Source organism: Grampus griseus (genome assembly GCF_964374135.1).
Source record: "Grampus griseus genome assembly, chromosome: 3".
NCBI lineage: Eukaryota > Metazoa > Chordata > Mammalia > Artiodactyla > Delphinidae > Grampus > Grampus griseus.
The window spans coordinates 69,756,682-69,780,399 of NC_139019.1; positions in this window are offsets into that span (position 1 = coordinate 69,756,682).

Genomic DNA, 23,718 nt, shown 5'->3' on the forward strand with positions numbered 1-23,718 from the left:
AGAGGCAGTTTGATTACAGAGACAGAGCTCTTAACCATTAGATGGTACCTAACACAAAACAGTGTTAAATTGATGCTCATATAATTTGTTGAAAGAAATATACAAACATGAGAACTAAATAAATACTCAGAAAAATAGCAGGTACTTGCTTCCAAGAATCCAAGGATTACACTTATATTGCTAATGGCAAATAGGTAGGTAGGTAGATAGACAGGCAGCATAGCATGGACTGGAGAGTCAGGTGAGCTGGGTTCACATCCTATACCCCCCATCCTCCCCACAGCATGTGGGATCTTAGTTACCCCCAGTGACTTAACCCATGCCCCCTGCAGTGGAAGTTCAGAGTCCTAACCATTGGACCACCAGGGAATACCCTGGATTCACATCCTTAACTCCCCATTTTTTGACTGTGAGACCTTGGGCCAGTTACCTAACTTCTCTGAGCCTCACTTCTTCAACTGTAAATTGGCATTAAAAATACCAAGCCCACGGAATTGTAATGAATAAACATAATGGATACAAAGTACTTGATATGAGTATATAATAAATGTCAGTTATTATTATGTAGACATAAAAGACTGAATTGTATCCTAATTGCAGCTCTATTTTGAAAATTGAAATGACAATATTCAGTTAGGTTAGGCTCCCCTAGCTACTTCTACAATATCCCATGTTTTTTTACATTCTGATATTTTCATAGAATGTTACACTTAATATGTTCTGTTACACTTAACATGAAACCAAACAGTTATGTTCTTTGTATGTCAGAGATAAATTTGCAAACAATCTCCCTGCCTCCTACTAAAAGTACTATCTTGGAAGTGTTAAGAATATCTCATCTGGAAGAGGCCTGAAATATAAGGAAGATTTGTGCAAGGGCATGAAGGAGCTTGAAAGGAAAGTAGACAGTCTTCTTAATCTGGTCATTAATTTTCCTGTAAGAAGAGCTCTCTCTGCCCCTTATTTATTTATTTTATTATATTTATTTAATTATACAATACTTACTTATTTTATTTTTTATTTATTTATTTTTTTGCCATGTGGCAGGGCTCGTGGGATCTTAGTTCCCTGACCAGGGATTGAACCCGGTCCCTTGGCAGTGAAAGTGCCGAGTCCTCACCACTGGACCACCAGGGAATTCCCATAATATTTTAAATTTTTAATCAAAGTAAAGCATATGCATGGTTTTAAAAAATAGTATATAAAATGAAAAGCCACAGTCTCCTGCACTAACTTTCTCTACTTCCATTATAGCCCCTCATAAAGAATAACTTTAAATATTTTAAGCTCTTTCTGGTTGTTCTTTTGCTGGTGATTACCACCATATTGTTAAATGTTTATACATCTACCATGGGAAATGTAGATATAGGTTACTATCCCACACCTTTTCCCAATATAGTTTCATCACTATTTTTTAGTTTCTACATTGTTTGCCTTTTAAATTCTAAATAATACATTTTCACCTGTATTTCTTGATACAACAACCTCAGACAATATCCTTTGATTTCACACGTTAGCTCTCCTCCCATCTTTCACAACCCAATTAGCATTCTTTGTATTTACCTTAACAAAATAGATGACATTACATTCTGCTTTTTTATTTTTTATTATTTTTTTATTTTGCAGTACACAGGCCTCTCACTGTTGTGGCCTCTCCCGTTGCGGAGCACAGGCTCCGGACGCGCAGGCTCAGCGGCCATGGCTCACGGGCCCAGCCGCTCCGCGGCATGTGGGATCTTCCCGGACCGGGGCACGAACCCACGTCCCCTGCATTGGCAGGCGGACTCTCAACAACTGCGCCACCAGGGAAGCCCTACATTCTGCTTTTTTAATTCATAAAATTAAGTTTATGAACATTCTTTTTTTTTTGGTACGCGGGCCTCTCATTGTTGTGGCCTCTCCCATTGCAGAGCAGAGGCTCCGGACGTGCAGGCCCAGCGGCCATGGCTCACGTGCCCAGCCGCTCCGCGGCATGTGGGATCTTCCCGGACCGGGGCACGAACCCGTGTCCCCTGCATCAGAAGGCGGACTCTCAACCACTGCACCACCAGGGAAGCCCTAATTGTCTTTTTCTGTTTCTGAAATTCCTATTTGTTGGGAAATGGTTTTTGAGATTAATTCTTTCTCCCTCACATTTTCATTATTTTTTTCCATTTATTTTTCTACTTGTATTACTTTCTTTTAAATTAAATTTACTTAATTTTATTATTCAACCAATTGATTTTTTTTAGTCTGATAATCACATTTTTAGAATTTTTTGAATTTTTATTATTATTTATGTATTTATTTTTGGCTGCGTTGGGTCTTCGTTGCTGTGCGTGGGCTTTCTCTAGTTGCAGTGCACGGGCTTCTCATTGCAGTGGTTTCTCTTGTTGCAGAGCACGGGCTCTAGGCGCCGGGCTTCAGGAGTTGTGGCTCGCGGGCTCTGGAGCACAGGCTCAGTAGTTGTGGCTCACGGGCTTAGTTGCTCCGCGGCATGTGGGATCTTCCCTGACCAGGGCTGGAACCCGTGTCCCCTGCATTGGCAGGTGGATTCTTAACCACTGCGCCACCAGGGAAGCCCTGATAATCATATTTTTAAATAGCAAGAACACTAACTTGATCTATAATTTCTTTTTCATAGCATCCTATTCTTTTATGGATGCATTATGTTTTGTAATCTTTCCGTGGTATGAATTAGAATTTTTAAGGGTTTTTTTGTGGCTTTTCTTCCTGAATTATCTGTTTCCTTCAGAATGTTGCCATCTCCCTGCCTGTTTCTCTTTTTTTTAATGACTGGTTTTCTTGGCCTTTGTCACTTATATTGCTGGCTTTTCTCAAATGATTAGAGATACTTGTTTCTGTTTATTACTAGGAAATAGTAAAATGGCTCACTGGTAAGCTCTCTGAACACTGGTAGAATCCTTTTTACTAGCAGTTCAATAAATGAAATGTGATTGGGCAGCTGGCCATTTTATTGAAGAACACACTCTTGCCATAATTCAAAGGCCTTGTTCTGGGGTGTCACTGCCTGCACTTTGACAATTTCTCTTGTGGAGGCTCTTCATTGTATTTGCATGAGAAAGGTATAATTTCCTGTACTCTATACACTGGGGTGGGGGCTTTGATGGTATATATAATCAATTAAATGCCTGTTTTTAGTCACACATCTCACCCCCATCCTCCCTCACACCTGAATTTCTGAGTTCTAAGCCTTCCAGGGTTCCACAGGGCAGACTGGCCCCATCTTTGCCTGATTCACTTCAGCATATATTCTAGGTAGTGGATGCTTCTTTCCTGGTACATCAGTTGCCACTCCTGCATCTGTTTTTCAGATTCTAGAACGTTTCAAAATCTCTCTTTTGCTATTAGACTCTTATGTTCTTTAGTTTATACTTTTAAAGATGATTTTCTATAATTTATTAATGTTTTAGGAGGGTTAGACTGCCATACTGAGTCAGAAGCTTATGTTTAAAAAGTTAAAAGCTTTTTTATATTGCTTATACTTATTTCATACTACACCTGATTTATTGCTTTTTATTGGCAGTTTCTATTTAATCATGAACCCGAGTTTAATTTACAGTATAAATTGGAAAGAAAGTTAGTTCTAAGACACAATCTCTGATGATTTAAATGACCAAACATAACTCTTTCTTTTTCAAATTTATGCTTCATAATATAAAATGGATATGAAATATTTATTTCTAGGGGGTCCTATGTTAGTGTTAAGAGCCTAGAAAAGACAATGTTGGATTTATTGAAATTTAGTTATACCACACATATTTCAAAAGCTACTTAAAGAAACTAGAAAATCCTACTTGTAGCAAAAGCATACACACCAACAGTTGGCATTCCATTACTAGACAGATGTAAGTCTGCTTATCAACAAACAGAGAATACTGGATCCTTCCTCAAAAGTAACTTCAGTACCATGACAATGGTCACAGCAGTTTACTTGATACTACAAATGACACACATTCTTTGATCCTCATTCACTTATTCACTTTATAGATCAGTTCCACAGGGATTGTGGTCACATCTATTTTTCACTTGTGCATCTGCAGTGCCTAGCACAGCTCTTGCACATTGTGGTCAATTGATAAACATGCATCAAGTAAACGCTGAAAGAACTATGTGTCCAGATGAGATCCTAAAACTGACAATCCGTTTTGGGAAACTAGATGTATTAAGATGTATTAGGAATAAGAGTCTGCAGTGTGTGATATATGTTATAAGGGTCACCTGAGCAAGTGCAATAATAGGCATTCAAAGAAGGGAAAGATTGCTTTAAGCCAGGATGATTGCAATATCAAGCAGAAAATGAGGGATAGGATTTTGATAGGTAGAAATAAGAAGGGAAGAGCTTTACATGGAATAAAGGGTTTAAGTCAAAATAATATCTAGCTTATAAAATGTTTGTAGTCATTCAATATATTTAACTTAAAAAACAAAAGCCTGACTTACAGAATTCAAAAGTAATAGTTTCATAAAGAAGCACTGAATACAGATCAGATTTTCTTTCTTAGATCAAAGTTACTGAATCAACATTTAGACATAATCATCTTGGTATATAAAACCACATTCCTGAGGCAAGGTTAAAGAGCTTCATACCACATCTGCTTGGCTTTGGGGCTGAATTAAAATATACTGCTAATTCAATATGCAAATGTCCCTTATAGTTTTTTTGTCTGCTTTTGAAAGAAGGACAAAATCTCTCATTCCTGATTATTTTACTAAGTTTTGGCAGTTTCAATTTGTAGCTCTTAAATTTTCTTAATGAAAACAGAATGCCTGGATATTTTAATATTTGTTTACAAACATCCAGGTGCTTGCACGTTAATCATATAAAACAGAGTGGATCAGGCAGAACTAAATGAATCTGGCTGAAATTCCTCAACCAAGCACTGCCCACAACAGACTGTGACGTTCAGCTGGGTGGGTGCACACACTTGCAACAGTATTTATGATCTGGGGCCCATCTGGAGCAGAGTTGGGAGTCACCATCAATTTTGATTTTCTGATAAGAGAAAGCACATCTCAAAAAAGCTATATTCTAACATGTTAAGTCCTCTCCTAAAAGGAGTACATCATGCTTTTAAATAAAATGAATGATCAACAGTGTGGTGGTAAAAAGCACACTGGTGAGATAAGTCTTGAAAATGTGGACTCTAACCTCAGCTCTGGCAAGAATCACCTATGTGAGGTAACCAAGATTTTTCAAGCACTCTTAATGTTACCAACTACTCACATACTAGACAGCTACTAAAGGCCACCCTCCCCCCATCCCACTGCTGAACTGGTTATGCCTTGGAACTCACTTCTCTGCATTTAGTTTTTCCTGATTTAAGATTACCTTCTCCTTAATGAACTAGCTGAGTTCTATCAATACAACTCTAGCTCTAAATAAATTAAATGTTGTCCCATTTACAGCCATCACATGGAGAAGTCATGTACTTTTCAGGACACCTCAGCTGTGTAAATCCATTTTAAAAGGCAGAATTATACACGTGCTTTAGCGGAACCCCACATTACAAGTCAACATCTAAAGCACCTGGTCATTTTAAATTTCAAAGATTATGCCTATTTTTCCTATTTTACATAAGCAGGGCTTACTGTTGCTCTAAGCATGTAAATCAAAGTCCAGCAAAATAGTGTAAGCTAATGGCAAAGCAGAAAATTATCATTAAAACCTGCTATTACAAAGTTACTGACTCTCTCAAAAGTACCAACTATTTAAACATTAGTCTCCATGCGTCTCAAAGGGACTAAAAAGGTCATCTTCTCATCTTTCAGTGTCTCAGCCACCTTGCCCACTCTTATCCCGCTTATTTTCCACTCCACATATACCTACACCCATTCAGACACTAGTATTCCAGTAGTTTTTTAGACCAACAGTTTATAATTCTGGCAAAGCCATAAAACAACAGAAGGCTGCTCTGGAGTTTGCAGCACTGCCAAAATGACACCCATGTGTGAGCTCTTCTTTTGTGGCATGCAAGTCTCCAGAACAGAGGCTCTGCTGCTGTTAGCAATGCAGTATCTCTGGGGGGAACACTCAGAGCCCCCAAGTGTAAAGGAGCTACACCTGGGAAGATTATGAGAGCATTTGGAGGCTGTGCATAGTACTAAAAGCTCTGCCGAATTGTTCCACTGCAGCTGCAGTCAGCAACAAATTGAAGCACTTTATAAAATTTGTAGCTCTTCAATAATTTTGAATCACTTTAAAGTGCTCATGCTCCAAACCATAAAGTCTTTCTTAACCATTGCAAGCTTATGAAAGGCACATCATCAAAATGACAGTAATCAACTCCTTCAATTTTAGGTGTGAAATTGTTCTATGTTTTTTCTCCTTGTTTTCGTTGTTCACCAAGTGCCAAAAGAAAAAAAAATGGTCATAAGGACACAATGTAAAAAATCTCCATTTTTCAACAGCACCAAGTAATCAAAATTCTAAGAAGTTCTCAGATTAAGAAATATTCAATTTTAGGTAAGATCCCTAAGGGGGGAGAAAGAGAGACAGAGAGAGAATTATATCTGTCCAGGATCCTAAATGAACAGAAAGAGGCAATTCACAGGTACAAAGAAGACTGTTGATGCAAGTTTTGGGGAATGCCCTTGAAATAACATGCTCCATTTGTCAGGGAAAGTAAGAGGTGGGATGACAAAGGAAATGGATTATGCACTTTATAGTGTATGAGTTTCTTCTTGAGTTAAAATAAATTTCCTATGGCTTAAACCACCAACTGAAGAACACTAAAACTCATGTTGACGCAATTTTCTAGTTTGCTTTTGTCTTTAAATTATTGAATTGATCCCATTCAGATTACGTCCTTCTAGATAATGGATTATATCAGCCCTGGTTCAAACTTGTTCACTACCAAACCAAGTAAATCCACACATTACTTTCTAAGTGAAGGTGTTGCACCAGACTAGTGTAATAATGTCTTCCATTTCCTGGGACAGCTAGAAATTATCTTAGAAACATTCTATGTCCAGTTTCAGCACAACTCAAATTTAGTTCACTTGAAAGCATGTATTAAAATGAACATATCCTTACAAATATGAGGTTGCAGTGACACATCACTTCTGCTCACTACTCTAGCTCACCCTAGTTGGCAGAACGAATCACATGGCCCTGCCTAACTGCCAGAGAGCTGGGAAGTATGGGAGAGCACTTACATAGTTGAGAAGCAGTAAATATCTCTGCCATGGGTTCTACCCAAAACAGAGCAGATGTACTCTACTAATTTTTAAAATCATACCAAGTTTTTATACAGAGCTTACTCTCAAGTCTAAGATGACCTTTTTTTTTTTTTCCAAACATAACATTTGTTGAACCTTATTTTTCCTTCCTTTATTTATATAGTTGGTGGAACTAGGAGCAGATTCTTTCTCATCTAAACAAGAGCTCAAATTCATTAAGGGCAAAACACAAGCAACTTTTATTCTTTTGAGTCCCAGTGTACAATGGACTAACTATGTCCTTCCCCAATTGTATGTAGAAATCCTAACCCCCAATGTGATAGGAGGTGAGGCTTTCGGGAGGTGGTGATTAGGTCCTGAGAGTGGAACCCTCATGAATGGGATTACTGCCCTTATAAAAAAGATCCCAGAGAGCTCTCTTGTCCATTTCCTCCCAAGTGTGTACTAGGACACAACTCAAAGACAGCTGTTTGCAACACAATGTGGGCATTCTGATCTCAGACTACCAGCCTCCAGAACCATGAGAAATAAATTTCTGTTGTTTATATATGGCCACCCAGTCTATGGCATTGTTATAGCAGCCCAAACAAACTAAGACACAGTGGGAAAGAAACAGATCTCTAGCTGAAGGGTCTGGCCTCTTCCCACTGCACGTCGGCTGGTGTTCACACCAGTGGTAAGAAAGGGCGATGAACTTCTTCCACAGCCTGTGGAGCCTGAGAGAACATGACCCTTCCTTGTCTAATCAGGGAAAGAGTACTGCCTTCAGCACATCAGCAGGTATGACAGGCTTGGGCCACCAAGGAAAGAGGGCCCTCAAACCTTCTCTATTTACAAGCCTACTGAGTATAGCTCTGGCTCTTAACTAGAAGTTGATTTGCCCAAACCCAAGTAATCTACCACTGCTATGAAAATATATAGCTAACAAGCCAATAACACATATTATATATACAGTATTGGGGCCTTAATTTAAACTAATAACCCAGTTGCTTCAGACAGCTTTGTATTTATGACTTGACATATTTCAATTAATTTAAGAGACATTTCAACAACAGAAGAAAACCTCTTTTCAAAGCAGCGTTTGGATTTGGGCCTCCGAACCCCCCAAAAAATCAACAGCCGACATTTACCAACCCAAAAGCATGTAATTTTTTTTGATCAAAAAATAACATTGATTTGACAAGGCTAACACACTTGAGTAGAACAGACTGATGTAGTAAAACTGTTCCATGTAAGTGAGTTTTCATGTGAATTAGTGTGAACCTAAGAATGTAGTGGGAAACAGCTACTATACAAGTTGCAAAGAGCTCCAGGGGTTCTCAACTACGGGAAGGGTGCCTTCCTAGGAGGCAGCTAGAAACATATAGGAGTTCTTTGTTTTTTGCTCTTCAGTTATCCCAAGTTTTTTTTTTTTAGCAGGGGACCTTCAGTGGCAATAGTGAGTGGGGAGTCAGGGATACCAAATATCTTGCAGTGTGTGGACAGTCCTACAATAAAGCATTTCCTGCCAAAAATACTGAGCTAAACAAATGCAAAAACTTAGGATAAAAGAAATCAAGCATGGACTCTTTTATATTCTTCTTCCAATGAAGCAGAACTCTCCCTATCACATACCCAGAGAAATGCAGATTAGTCTCGAAAAAGATAAAACGCATCAAGAGATTGGAGAAATGTGAGACAAAAGTTAATAACATCTTAAGTTAGTTTTTATTCAGACATTTAAAAAGTAATCTTTGATCCCCTCCTCTTCTCGAATGTGAAGCATTAGGTGGGCTGAGCAAGACAGACATCCATGCTGGGAAGACGGGGCTCTGCCATTGTCAGTATATATCAAAAATAAATGAAAATAAATATAATTGCATTTGTGTATATACGTTTTCGTGTCTGTGTGTGTGCGCGCACTCATACTCCTATATTCCATAGCTCTATCCATTGTCCACTGAGAGGGCTTGGGAACGACGACAATCCGACAGCAATAAACACAACTAAATGCTCATCTCATGGTTTCTAAATACCATTCCCCACCAAAATAAACCAGGATTTCTTAGAGAAATGATTGATACCAGAGTAGGGAAAGTATGAGTTTGGTATATCTTCCTGCGCCAGAGTGTAAGGGAGCTCAAAGAATGATGCGGACGTGTCAAAGGTCAGAGAAGCTAGCTTGAAGAAAATTTCACTGGCAACATCTGGGACAATGAGTATCAAAATATGTAACAGATAATGAGTGGCTCACTTAATAAACATGAGTCTATATGATTTAAATAATTAATGAATTATAAGTTTGGTGAGGACCAGGATATTTATAATGTTTCAAGGTACCTCTCCACAAAATACTTATTAATTACAAAAGGATAAAAACATCTTTACAGTGGCAGATATCACCTTAAGGGATTACAGAGAAAATCATCAGGAACTATGTGTCAGCTGATAGGCAAGACTCCACTTTTCTCATAATCCTGCCAAAGTTGAATAACCTGAATTTACTCATAAGGAAACATCAGACAAATCCAAACTGAAGGTCCTTATATAACCTAACTGGCGAATGATCTTCAAAATGGTTAAGGCCATGAAAGCTAAGAAAAGATTAAGGAGCTATTTCAGACTAAAGCGATGACAACTAAACTCAGTGGATGATTCTGCACTGGATTACATACAGGACATCATTGGGACAAGGGGCAAAACTGACTGTGGTCTAAAGTTTAGATAGAAGTCACATATCAATATCAAATTCCTGATTCTGATGGTTGTATTGTTATATAGGAGAATGTCTTTGGCAAAGAAACACACTAAAGTATTAGTGAGTGAGGGGGCATTTTGTGAGCAATTTACTACGAAATAGTTCAGCAAATTAAGAAAAAACAAAACAAAACATGCCCTTTGTTCTGTACTCAAAACTGTGATGTAAATTTAAGAGTCTCAAAATAACTAACAGTAATAATAACCTTTCTTTTTTAAAGGGTTTGTTATAAATCAGGCTATTTGCTAAGTCCTAGGAATAATACAGGAGCAGGAAAAAAACCCTCAGTTCCCGCCACTTAGTGCTTATAGTCTGGCAGGGAAAGCAAGAGTTGAACTATAAGTGCAAGAGAGGAAGCTGTTCAACTGTAGAGACTGAAGGAAGGTCCCCCCTAAGAAGGTGATCTTTATGCTAAGGATATAATGATGTACAGGATTAGCTGGGTGATGGGTGAAATGTGTACTGTGGGGCATGAAAATTTTGGACTTTGGCAACAGGTATCACTGGTATGATATAGCTGTGTAAAAATCACCAGACATGCAGTGAAACTGATTATTTACAATGTTCACCATCAATACCAAAGGACTTTAAAGTGTAGAAACCAATAATTTAAGCTCTTCAATAAATGATTAAAATGAATTTGAGATACGATTATTGTTTAACAATAATGTAACAATAATGTGTAAAGAGTAGATTAAATTTTAAAAGAAAAATATGCTATAACATCTTGATTTTAAATAGCTCCTGCCCTCAAAGGAATTCAACATATTTTCACTTATTAGTCAAATTTTAAGCATTATTGTTAGGGAGTGGTTTATCTATACTATTTTACACTTGGGGAAACTGAGGCAAATGACTTTCTCAAATTCATATCATTTATCAGTTGTAGGGCAAGGACTATGTCCTTAATTTTTAAACTCCTACTCTAATGCTTTTTTAAATTACTTGCATTGAAAATATATTAGCCATATTATCATGGCATAAAAAAGAAGAAAATATTTTATACTTTTCATCATAGAACCAAATATATTTACAAACTAAGAATAGTGCTGAGTACTCAGTACAAATATAGAATTACTTTAATCAATGTCAATTTGATTATTTTCTCCACTATAAGCCTCACTCTCTTCTGTCCCAGCTCTTTTCTTTTTGATGACTATTCTAGAGAATTTCAGACTTTTCCCTTTGCAACTCATTCTCAAACAGAAATGAGCTCCTTCTTCAATGATTCTTAACCTATTTTTAGCCACAGATTTCTTTGAGAATTTGACAAAAGTTATGAACTACTTTCTCCTCAAAATGTTCACACACAGAAACATTTGCATGAAATTTTAAGGAGTTTGCTGAGCATTCTCCCTTCTCAAGGTCATTCATGTACCTCAGATCATGTATCAGTCACTGATTATTTCAACTTTATTTTCGTGACAACCCTGCATGGAAGGTATTGTTATCCTCATAATACAGAAGAGGAAACTGGGCCATATGAAGCTGTATAGCTGGAATTGGAATCAATGTGTCTTTCCTTCCCTAGGTCCTTTCACCTACATATTCTTACCTACAAAATAGGCCTCAAAACTCACCCAACTAAATCTAAAGTCTTACATTCAGCCTTCACCCATACAATAAGCTTCCTCCGCATGCCAAATATTTTAACCATTTTGCCACTCATCTGAGAAAAATCAAGTCTAGGAAAGCTGCCAAACCTCTCAAGAGGTTTACAGAATTATTATTTTAATGGTTATCCTCATGCTACGTGGTCTCTGGAGGCTGCTTCCTAAAAACCAGTCTAACTTCTAGGGTCCCGGGAAGCTAGTTTTAAAAGCTGCCCAGTGAGGAAGGTTCCTTTGTCCACAGCTTCTATTTATAACTACCATGCTGACGATAACTAGGGATATGGCTTGGCTTGGCTTTCTAAGTACTCAGCCTCCACCTTCTGACCTGTTAATCTCCTTGGTGACAAAGTGCCCTCATCTCTAGGACCATTCCTGCACCTCTCATCCTCTCTCAGTATTAAACAAAGAAGGAACTATATGGCACTCAGGCAGCATTCTGGAATAATTGGCTACACATAACTGAAACTCAAGTAGGTGAAAACACTACTTCAACCAGGCAGTTACTTTTTAAAAATTTGCATGTGTAAATGTGAAATAAAAATGTTACCTTCTTGTACTTCTGTGCTTTAACAGGCAGAGAGACAAATTATTGTTGTTTGATTGACTGACTACTAGAGCAGAAGAGTGAATGAGCTGAAGTCCCATAAATGAATTTAACATGGGTAGATTCAGGTTTTGTGGATCCTGAAGCATAAACAATTTGGGGGACTTTCTTTAAGAAAAATACATAATTATGTATAAAAAATTAGGTTAAAAAGTGAAGTTACTGGGAATGAAAAATCACATCAAATCACAATTATTACAACCTTGAAAATAACACAAATGTCAAAAAATCCAGAAAAATAACATAATATTTTTATTAGGTGACATACCTCTGGCCCATCTCATGACATGATGCTGGATGAGTCAGCATAGTGGGAGTTAGGCATATTCTAGAAGTCAGCCCTATACTTTGATGGCCAGCAATAATTATACATGGAAGTGACAGAAAGCCACATAAACATACCCCACTAAACCTGAAGGACACGTATCTGTAATTCAGCTCCCCCTTTAATGGATGTCCCAGACACTCCAACACCATCCAACCTCAGGAACAGTGTAACAAGGGGAAGTCTGAGTTTGAGCCAACCATCTTAAACAACTGCATATTTTGCAGAGAATGTTTAACTTTGGAAGAAATACAGGAAAACAAGCTGCTACAACTTGAATTTTGTCTATTAGAAAATAATTGTCTTCATTTCAGACCATCACATGACCTTTGCCTTGGCAATGAATGTAGAAAGACACTCTGCTGTTAGATTGCCCCTCTCTCCTCTGCAGGACAGAAGTCATCCCTTTCCCTACTGTCCCTAATCTGAATCCCAAACCTAGGCTCCATTATCTTTGTCTCTGGACAAATGTATGCCCTATACATTTAGTGTTTTCTGCTTTTTCATTAGCAACTACAAAGATAAAGAGATTTATTGACTTTTCTCATGGAAATAGAACCAAAAATCCTAAAATTTATATGGAACCACAGGACTCTTTTTTTTTTTTTCTTTTTGGCTACATGGCACAGCATGCGGGGGAATCTTACTTCCCCGACCTGGGAAGGAACCTGCGCCCCCTGCAGTGGAAGTGTGGAGTCTTGACCACTGGGACCACACCATAAAGCTGGAGGTATCATACTCCTTGATTTCAACAAAACAGCATGGTATTGGCAGAAGGATGGACACACAGATCAATGGAACAAAATTGAGAGCCAGAAATAAACCCACACATATACAGTCCATTAATTTAGGACAAAAGAGCAAAGAAGATACAATGGAGAAAGGATAGTCTCTTCAATAAATGGTAATGGAAAAACTGGACAGCCACATAAAAAAGAATGAAACTACACCACTATCTTACACCACACACTAAAATTAACTCAAAATGGTCTAAGACCTGAAACCATAAAAATACTAGACTAAAACATAGGCAGTATGCTCTTTGATATCAGTCTCAGCAATATCTATTTGTATATGTCTCCTCAGGCAAGGGAAACAAAAGCAAAAATAAACATATGGGACTACATCAAATTAAAAAGGTTCGGCACAGCAAAGGAAACCATGAACAAAGTGAAAAACAACTTACTGAATGAGAATATACTTGCAAATCATGTATCTGATAAGAGCTTAATATCCAAAATATATACAGAACTGATATAACTCAACAACAAAAAACAAACCACCCAATTAAAAAATGGCCAGAGGATCTGAAGAGACATTTTTCCAGAGAAGACATACAAATGGCCAAACACATACATGAAAAGATGTTCATCATTATCAGAGAAATGAAAATCAAAACCACAAGGAGATATCACCTCACACCAGTTAGATGACTATTATCAAAAAAGCAAGAAACAACAAGTGTTGGAGAGGATGTGGAGAAGAGGAAACCAACATACACTGTTGGTGGGAATGTAAATTGGTGCAGCTACTATGGAAAACAGTATGGAGATTCCTCAAGAAATTAAGAATATAACTACCGTATAATCCAGCTATTCCACTTCTGGGTTTTTAACCAAAGAATACAAAAACACTAATTTGAAAGATATATACACCCCTACGAGCATCACAGTGTTATTTACAACAGCCAAGATATGGACAAGCCTAAGTGCCCATTGATGGGTGAATAAAGAAGATGTGGTATACAAATATGGGGTACTACTCAGCCATAAGAAAAGATGAAATCTTGCCATTCATGACAACATGCCTGAAACTTGAGGGTATTGTGCTAAGTAAAACAAGTCAGACAGAGTAAGACAAACACTGTATTAATTCACTCATATGTGGACTAATAATAAAACATAAACAAACCAAAAAAAAAAACAAAAATAAACACAGATACAGAGAACAGAGTAGTGATTACCAGCAGGGAAAGGGTGTCAGGGGAGAGTGAAATGGTTAAAGGGGGTCCACTGTATGGTGACAGATGGAAACTAAACTTTCAGTGATGAGCATGCTGTAGTATATACAGAAGTTGAAATAAAATGTTGTACAAATGAAACTTACATAATGTTATAAACCAATGTTACCTCAATTTAAAAATAAATAAAAATAAAATAAATAAAATTGATAAATTAGGGAAAAAAAGGAGTTTTAGGAGAGGGATTCTGAGATAGACCGTCTCTTCTTTCCTCTTCATTCATAAGCATTTCTGCTCAAAGCAAATTGATAATTCATATTCCCAGACTTCTAAAATAGTTTAAACAGTATTTCATATTGTTATCCCCATCTGTGATTCTAGAATATATCTTTTCCTTTCAATATTATGCCAACTGCTAAGTTTGAGGCTTCTGTCTTGATTGCTCTTAACATTAAGAGTATTGATAATTCTTAACATCTTGATTTTCTTAATATTTAGCAATTTAGCCACACAAACTCCAACTTTCAAAGCAGCTTTTGTCCTTCATGAAGTTTTCACCAAACTTACATTAATCCTTAACAAAACACTTACCATCCTATATGGCAATCATGTCTCTCAACTAGATTAGGAGCCACTTCAAGGCAAAGAATGTCTTGTTCACATTTACCTGCACATCACACATTACAGTGGCAAACAGTAACCACTAAATGTTTGCTCGGTAAACTAATGCACATCTGACTGAAGGATACACATCACTAAAACATACACTTAGTTTATAGAGGTATGACTATCAATGAGAACACCTGAAATCTTGCCTTGCTTTTTTAATTTGCTATTGCCACACAAGGTAATAGCAGTTGTAGTAGTTGATGGAGGTTTAAATTATTATCAGATAACCTCCAAATATTAGTCAACGGAACTTCCAACTCTTGTAATCTAAGAAGAAAAAAAACCCTAGCTCACTACATCCTAAAATCCAGACTAAAAACCCATGATTAACATTTTTTGGGTTTCATTATGGAGAGTTTTCTAGCACTCACCTTCTGAATCCATTGCCCCGAGATGCCACACTCTCTAGGGCCTTCATTTCCTACCTCACTGATGAGTTGATAAGAGCTCTTTTCTTGGATTCTGAACTTTGGAAGATCCTGGCATTTCCTTTCACTGCCGAATGCCAGATGAGGTTGCAGGAACTCTTTGCTTTTATTTGGTTCTTCTGCTTTTATTTCCTTTGCTCAAGAGCACCAGAAAGTATCAGAAACCTATATAGACTCTTAAAAATATGTAGGGGTAGATGTAAGATAAACACCATAAAGCAATAGTATTTTGGCTGCTCTACTCAGGAGGAGGAGCAAACTTCTGTAAGAGTTTTCAGGAACTGAACTGGTAAAGTCTATGGCTCTCAGACTCTTATTTCAGGGACTAATAAACTTTTTATTGTGGTAGTATAATAGTAGACCAAATCTGCTATCAGTATCATTTCAAAGCAAAAGATATTTTAACATCTCAAACTCTAGAAACAATCTTAAAATAAATAATAGTCCTTTAAATTGTATCAACTTAGCTTCATGAAAAACAGATTACATTGTCCATTACATTCAGAAACCCAACTACGAGCTCTGTGCTTACCCACTTGGCATTACTGGAGTCTAATATTTACGTATTTTAAAACATTTAAATTTTAGAGCAATTTTAGATTTACAGAAACATTTCAAAGATAGTACAGAGAGCTCTACATACCTTATAACCAGTTGCTCCTATTATTAACATCTTACATTAGTATGGTACATTTCTCACAATTAATGAATCAATACCATACACTGTCATTACCTAAAAGTCTAGACTTTGTTCAGATTTTCTTAGTTTTTATCTAACGTCCTTTTTCTTTTCCAGGATACCAACTAGGATACCACATTTCATTTATTCGTTATGTCTCTTTAGTCTTCTCTTGGCTCTAACAGTTTCTCAAAATTTCCTTGGTTTTGATATTCTTGAAAGTTCTGAGACATAATGGTTAGGTATTTTGCAGAAGAATCCTCATTTGGGATTTTTGTGATGTTCTTCTCATGATTAGACTAATGTTAGGGATTTTAGGGAGAAATGCCAAGAGGTATACATGCCATTCTCATCACATTAAGGATACATACTACTAACTTATTGTTGATGCTAACCTTGATCACTAGGCTAAGGTGATGTTTATCTGGTTTCTCCACTGACAAGTTAGCTTTTTTCCCCTTTCCATACAGTATTCTTTGTAAGGAAATCACTTTGCATGTATTACTACTCATTACTCTGCTGAGTAGTATTGCATTGTACAAATATACCAGTGTGTTTATCTATTCTACTATTGATGGATACCTGGGCTGTTTCTAGTTGGGGCTATTATGATTAAAGCCGCTATGAATTTTCTTATCAAGTTTTTTTGTGAGTGTGTTTTTATTTCTCTTGGGTAAACACTTAAGTGTAGAATTGCTGGGCTGCTGGGTAGCTGTGTTTTTAGTTTTATAAAACACTACCAGAACTTTTTATAAAGTGGTTGTATCACTTCCAATGTGGCTGCACCACAAAGTATCAATATGAAAGTTCCAGTTGCTTCATATTCTTATGCCCATTTAGTGGTGTCAGAGTTTTAAATTTTAATCATTTCAGTGGATACATTCTGGTATCTCGTGGTTTTTTAATTAGCATTTCCCTAATGACAAGTGATGTTGAGTGATACATCTTTTAAAATAATATATGAATGGAAGGCTGTCTCTGAACAGACTCTTGGTGGGGTAGAAAAGGTCCCCAGTAAAAAACTAAAACTTAGAAGCTGGGGCCTTTCACGTCCAGCCAAGGTGAAGTTAATAGAGAGCAGATGCACTTTTTAATTTTACAGAACTAAAAAACTGAACAAAATACATGAAACAACAGTTTTCAGATACTGAACAGGGAGCACAGGACAGTGATTCCTGAGGGAAAAAAAAATTACAAGGTGAATTCTGCTCCAGCTTACTGACTGAAGCGTTCAAGCCACAGCTCTGGGGGGGGGGGGGGGGAACAAAACAAAAAAACAAAACCTTAAACTGAGCCCAGTTGTCTCCCTGAGTTGTGAGAACCCGGTGAGGCAACTAGAAATCATAGAAGAGTATCAGAAAGGAGAGCTGTAAAGAGAATGAGCTCTAGAGATTGGCAGTTCCTTTACATCTTCAGCTGAGTTCTGATCAATAGATGCATTCGAGGAAATCACGCAATGTTGGGGGAAGAATCACCAGAAAGGAACAGGCACAAAAATCCTTAGGACTCAAAAAGGGGTAGGGATAGTTCCTGTTCCCACCAGCCAAAGTGAGAAAACTTTGCAACACATGGGGCATTGGTGGAATACTCAGAAGAGTATTTCCTCAGTAACGGGTAAAAATTAACACTAAATTAAAAGCTGCTCTCATTTTAAAAGCAAGCCTCAAAGAGTCAAAACTGTCTCCTAGGTTTCCAAGTAACTTAGCCACATTCCAGAACAAAGCTCAGAAATATTTAAAGAAATACAAAAATATCTAGTACCCAACAAGGCAAATTTCAGTGTCTGGCTTCTAGTCCAAGATTTTCAGGAATGCAAACAAGCAAGAAAATATGAACCACAATGAGAAGAAAAATCAATCAACAGGCACAAGGTTCAAAGTGATACAGAAGATGACATTAGTAGACACAGACACTGAGTTAACTGTTATAAATATATTCTATATGTTCAAGAAAGTACAGTATAAACATGTTAAGGAGAGACATGGAGAAAATAAAAATGACCCAAATTGAACCTCTAGAGATAAAAAATACACTGGATGAGTTAAATACCATATTAGACACTGAAAAAAAAAAAGAAAAAAAAAAGTAGTGAACTTCAAGACATAGCAATAAAAACTATCCAAAATGAAACAGAGGGGGGAAAAAGAACTAGAAAAAAATGAACAGGGTATCAATGAGTTGTGGGACAAATTCAACTTTTTTTTAATAACAGACAAAAAATGTTTTATTGTTCTGCAAGCCAGTTAAGTAAGTACAAACACCATACTTCCAAATTCTCAAGTAAAGTGACAAGACCAGAGAGTGGTCTTCCATTAAAATGCTAAAACTGAAATCTACTACTTCTGCCAAGAACTTTAATATTCTCAAGCAGAATCAATACTTTAAAAGGCAAAGAAAACTATTATCAAATTTACTGCATATGTCTGATCATATAATTGAAAAGCCTTTTGTGGCTGACCCAGGTAGTACTATTAATATTTTATGTAACCATCCTAACTTTTAAAGATCTAACACTCTTTTCTTTCAACACTTTCTTCTGCAGAAAAAGCTACCAAAAAATTATTGTAAAATCCAACAGTGCATTGCAACTGTGTTCCTACTTCTTTCCTCAGGATGGAAAAATTAGTCAGTCTTTAACTTGACCTGAGATAAAAACCTAGTGATCTAAGAACCTCAATGAACTCAGTGCAATAAATATAAGAAACTGTAATAAGGACTACCATATTAAAATTGCTAGAGATTAAGCACTTTTCCATGTGCTTTTTTGTTAACTGTGAAGTATCTATATTTCTTGCCCATCCTTTGTTTTGTTTTTTTTAAATCGTTCTTCATTTACCTTGAACATTAGTCCATTGTCTCACATTTTGCAAATATTTTATCAAACTATGACATGTTTATTTTCTTAACAGGTTTTTTGATGAGCAGAAACTTTTAATTTCTTTGAAATTTTATTTGGGCTGGCCAAAAATTTGTTTCGGTTTTTCCATTAACATCTTACAGAAAACCCGAACAAACTTTTTGGCCAGCCCCAATAGCACTAAAATAAACTTCCTGGTTAAAATGGTTTGTGTCCTAAGAAACTTTTGCCTACCCCTAAAAGTATCAAACTATTCTCTTATGACTTCCTCTAAAAACTTTATAGTTTTAGCTTTTACAATGAAAAATATGGTCCCTCCCTCTTGAATTAATTTTTGTGTGTAGTATGAGATAGGGATTGAGGTTCATTTTTCTAAATGTGGATGCCCAATTACTCTAGTGCCAATAGTTGAAATGACTGTTTTCCCCACTGTTGCAATGTTGCTCTTTTAAGATTTTACTACTAAATTTAAAAAACTGTTATTAAAATTTTTTAAATAAAATTTTGTTTTTTTCTATAATTCAATTCTTTTTTTTTTTTTTTTTGCGGTACGCGGGCCTCTCTGTTGTGGCCTCTCCCATTGTGGAGCACAGGCTCCGGACGCACAGGCTCAGTGGCCATGGCTCACGGGCCCAGCCGCTCTGCGGCATGCGGGATCTTCCCGGACCGGGGCACGAACACATGTCCCCTGCATCGGCAGGCAGACTCTCAACCACTGCGCCACCAGGGAAGCCCTCTATAATTCAATTCTTTCTCTGATGTAGCTATTCCATTTCAACAGACAATTAAGTTGACAGACTATCAAGTTGACAGACTATCAACTTTAGACATCAGCCACTTGTCCAAAACAGGTACACAGACCATCTCCTATAATGATGGAAATTTAAATACGTGGAAAAAATTACATTTCACGCTCTAAGGAATTGTTAAAAATAGAAAAGACAGAATAAGCTTACACATATAGGGTAAACAAAACACTATTACAATAATTCCTATATCATTACTACTTACTCAAAGTAGCCCTACTAACACAGTTTCATTTGTTTATTAGTCTTTTGAAATTTCCTATTCATAAGTACAAATTGTTTCACTGTAGAATTACAGAAAGAAAATACATTCCAAACAAACTAAATAGATTTTAAAGCTAATTTTTGTATAGAGCACTATTTTAGAAATATATATCTCCCTCATATTTAATACTTCAGCAATGGGTACTTAATATATTCAAACTGTGCTATATATGTATTTAAATTTTTGATAAGATGTTATTAATCCAAATTCATCCTCAGCTATGCTACCCTTTGCATAATTACATTTGTGTAACAGATTATCTGACAGATAAAGAACTATGGGTAAAATCTGTCTGCCATATACATATCATATTGTCTGCCAAATGGACATATCTTCAACTCTTTTGCAACCCTTTGAGTCTTTAAAAGTTCTACTGAAATAAAATGTAAAAATGTCCAAATTAAGTTAAAAAGCACTCGACAGAAAAGCTATAAAAAGGAGACTCAAGAGATTATACTTATTGCATATTTTAGTTCATTAGTAAACAAGCAGCATTTAATTCAATGGCTATAATCCTTCCTATACAATGCACCAACTGAAAAGGGGAATATACAATATTGTCCATTTCTTAAAACATTTCTTTAGTGACCTCACACTTAGCAAAGTCCAAGTAATCAGGGTGTTTTGCTGACCAACGAACCACAGTGATATTAGAAGAAACCCTATGATGGTACTCATTTTCTTCAAAACATTATTCAGAAATCATCTTCTCAGTGAGGCTTTCCCTCAATGCTCCATTTAAAATTTTATCCCTACCCTCCAACTTCATTTTCCCCCTTCCCTGATGCCCCCCCATCCCCTGCCTATTAGATCTTATCACTATCTAACCTATTCCACATGTGATTCATATTCATCATTGCTTAGTGCCTGCATTTGCCCACTAGACTCTAAGCTCCTGGAGAGCAGGGATTTTGATATGTTGTTTACTGCTGTATGTAGGGCAGTTTCTGGAATATTATAGGCACTCAATACATATTTATTAAACAAATAATTGAGTACAAACGAAAATACTCCCGGAGAAAATGTTCTTTGTAAAGTCATTCTCAACTAACAATAAATAAATGTCCTCTAACTAACATGATCTGTAACCATTCCTGAAGCCAAAAACAGCTATTCATTTTTCTCACGCTAACATAAACAAAAATAAATATCAGATTTGGAAATGTATAGTCGTACATTTAATGTAAACTATTTATTTTATTTTACATGTGATAAACCTGAGGTCAATAGTGATGGTAATTCAGTTTTGTTTAATTAGTATCAGTTAACGCCTAGTAAGTGCAAAAAAAACAGATAATTGCAGGAAGAAATGGGATGAGAAGAAATGCTTCCTGATTCTTAGATCAACATTCTTGCCAGAAAATTGTGCTGCTACTTCATTTATAAAATGGGTAGCCTTTTGCCAAATGGGAGAAAGGAGGGGAGTAGCTACGTACAGGGAGTTATAAGGAAAAGGAAAAAAGAAAAAAACAAAAAAAACAACAATAGGATAGAAAAATACAAACTCTCTGAATCATTAAAGATAGGCCCTTCCAATGTAATCTTCTGTAGCTAAAAAGGAGTTCAATGGTAACAAAATAGAATCATATGAACAGGCTATATCTGGTTTTCCTTTTTCTTAGGTACAAAATAAGTAAAGTGTTTACCATTTTAAAGAAGGGAAAGGTTACTAACACAACATTGTAAATCAACTATACGCCAATGAAAATTTTAAAAAAGAAGGGAAAGGTTGACATTAGCTCTTTGATCATCCTTAATGCCCATGTCAGAGTTTTCAGGGCGTATAACCAGCTCATCTATAAACTCAGGGTATAGACATAACGCGACAAATGGGAATTAAAAGATGAGATTGTATGACTATTTGAGACACTGAGTTCAAGCTCTAGGATCATAATCTGATTCTTTAAGCCACCTAAAGCTCTGTGAAGACAAAGGATGATCCACATTCAAAAATCACTTAGTTTTATTTTGCTGAATAGAGCCATATACCACGACAGACCATTTTCAATTATGTGATGGCTCAGAAAGTGTGTATGAATTCAGAGAATGTTGAGACCCCATGCTTTACAATACTGAGAAGTTAATCTTTCATTTGAAAGAATAAATCTATCCAGTGAAGTTCCAATTACAGATTTCATAATGAATTCTACTTATTGCTTCCTGGACCTATCAATTCCATTAATAGATGAATATCTCTTCTGAATCAAAACTCAAGAAGAAATGTCACTATTTTACCAATGATATTTATATTAGAAACAGTAAGACAATGAGCCCACACTGCATGGATGCACTGGTCATTTATGCATAACACTGAAATTCTAGGGAAAATACCAAAGATAATCAAAATGCATGCGGTATTAAGACAAAATTATATGCTTTTCATTTCAGACAAATCAATGGGAGTAGGAAGGAGAATAAGCTCTAATTTTTATAGTGCAGTGGGTGGGGGTGGGGGTGGGGGGGGTGGGGAGGGCTGGAACCAACAAGTTGTCAAGCAATATTCTACAGATCATAGTAAAAGCAAGATTTTACGGGTTCCTAGTTGACTTGGCAAAAATATAAAATAAAAATAACTGACTTCTGAAGCATTTATACTGACTAAAGCCCAATATAAAAAACAAAAGATCTACTGGCCTAATTTGGGGTATTCAAAAATATTATTTGCAATCATTTTGCAACATATACATGTATCAAAAATCATTATGTTGTACACCTAAAACTAATACAACATTATATATCAATTATATCTCAATTTAAAAAATATTACTTGGTTTACATAAAGTACAAACCCTTTTGCACTTAACATAATTCTTGGTACAAACACAACATGCTTAAATAAAAGTTAGTAGTCGTAACTATCATTCTCTCAAAATTTGCTTTAAAAGGCTAAAAAAACCTAAACCAACTCATCACTTCAGTTAACAAGCAGTTTGTGTAAGTTCATAATATACTTAGGGAGAATTCAAGTTTAAAAAGAGTCAATCATCAGTATTTCAAAAATACGTTATTCCATCCAATAATGAATTCTATTCCTTTCCCTCCATATTACTCCACTATACAATCACTGAAAATCAAAATAATAACTTTAATTATAACTTTCACAGTATAGCTTTTTAATAAGAATGGTTATAAATACCAGGTGAGATTTTTTGCAACTCCAACATGTAAGAACTTTCATAAACAAAATAAATGTCACACTTCACTGTAATCTTGTTATAAGATACTTATTTTAGTGATGCTGATATCTCAAGATATATTTGGAATGCTGCTTTTGGAAATACACATGAACTATCATTCTATATTATATTCACAATTCATTTCAACCAAAGAGTTTTATCCAACTTAAGCATTTACTTTATCACTCAGTCTTATTTAAAATATCATCTATTTTCAAAATATTTAACCTACACCAAAAGACAAGAACTTGCTGTACTGAGATTATTCAAATGAATATGAACCACAAGCCTTCAAAGTAATTCCAAAAGAAGAGTTTCAAAATTGCTTTCAATAGTGACAGTAGCACTGAAACATAATACATAGCCTCTCAAGACAGTTATATGAAAGAATATTTACCAGTAAATTCTATTCATTTG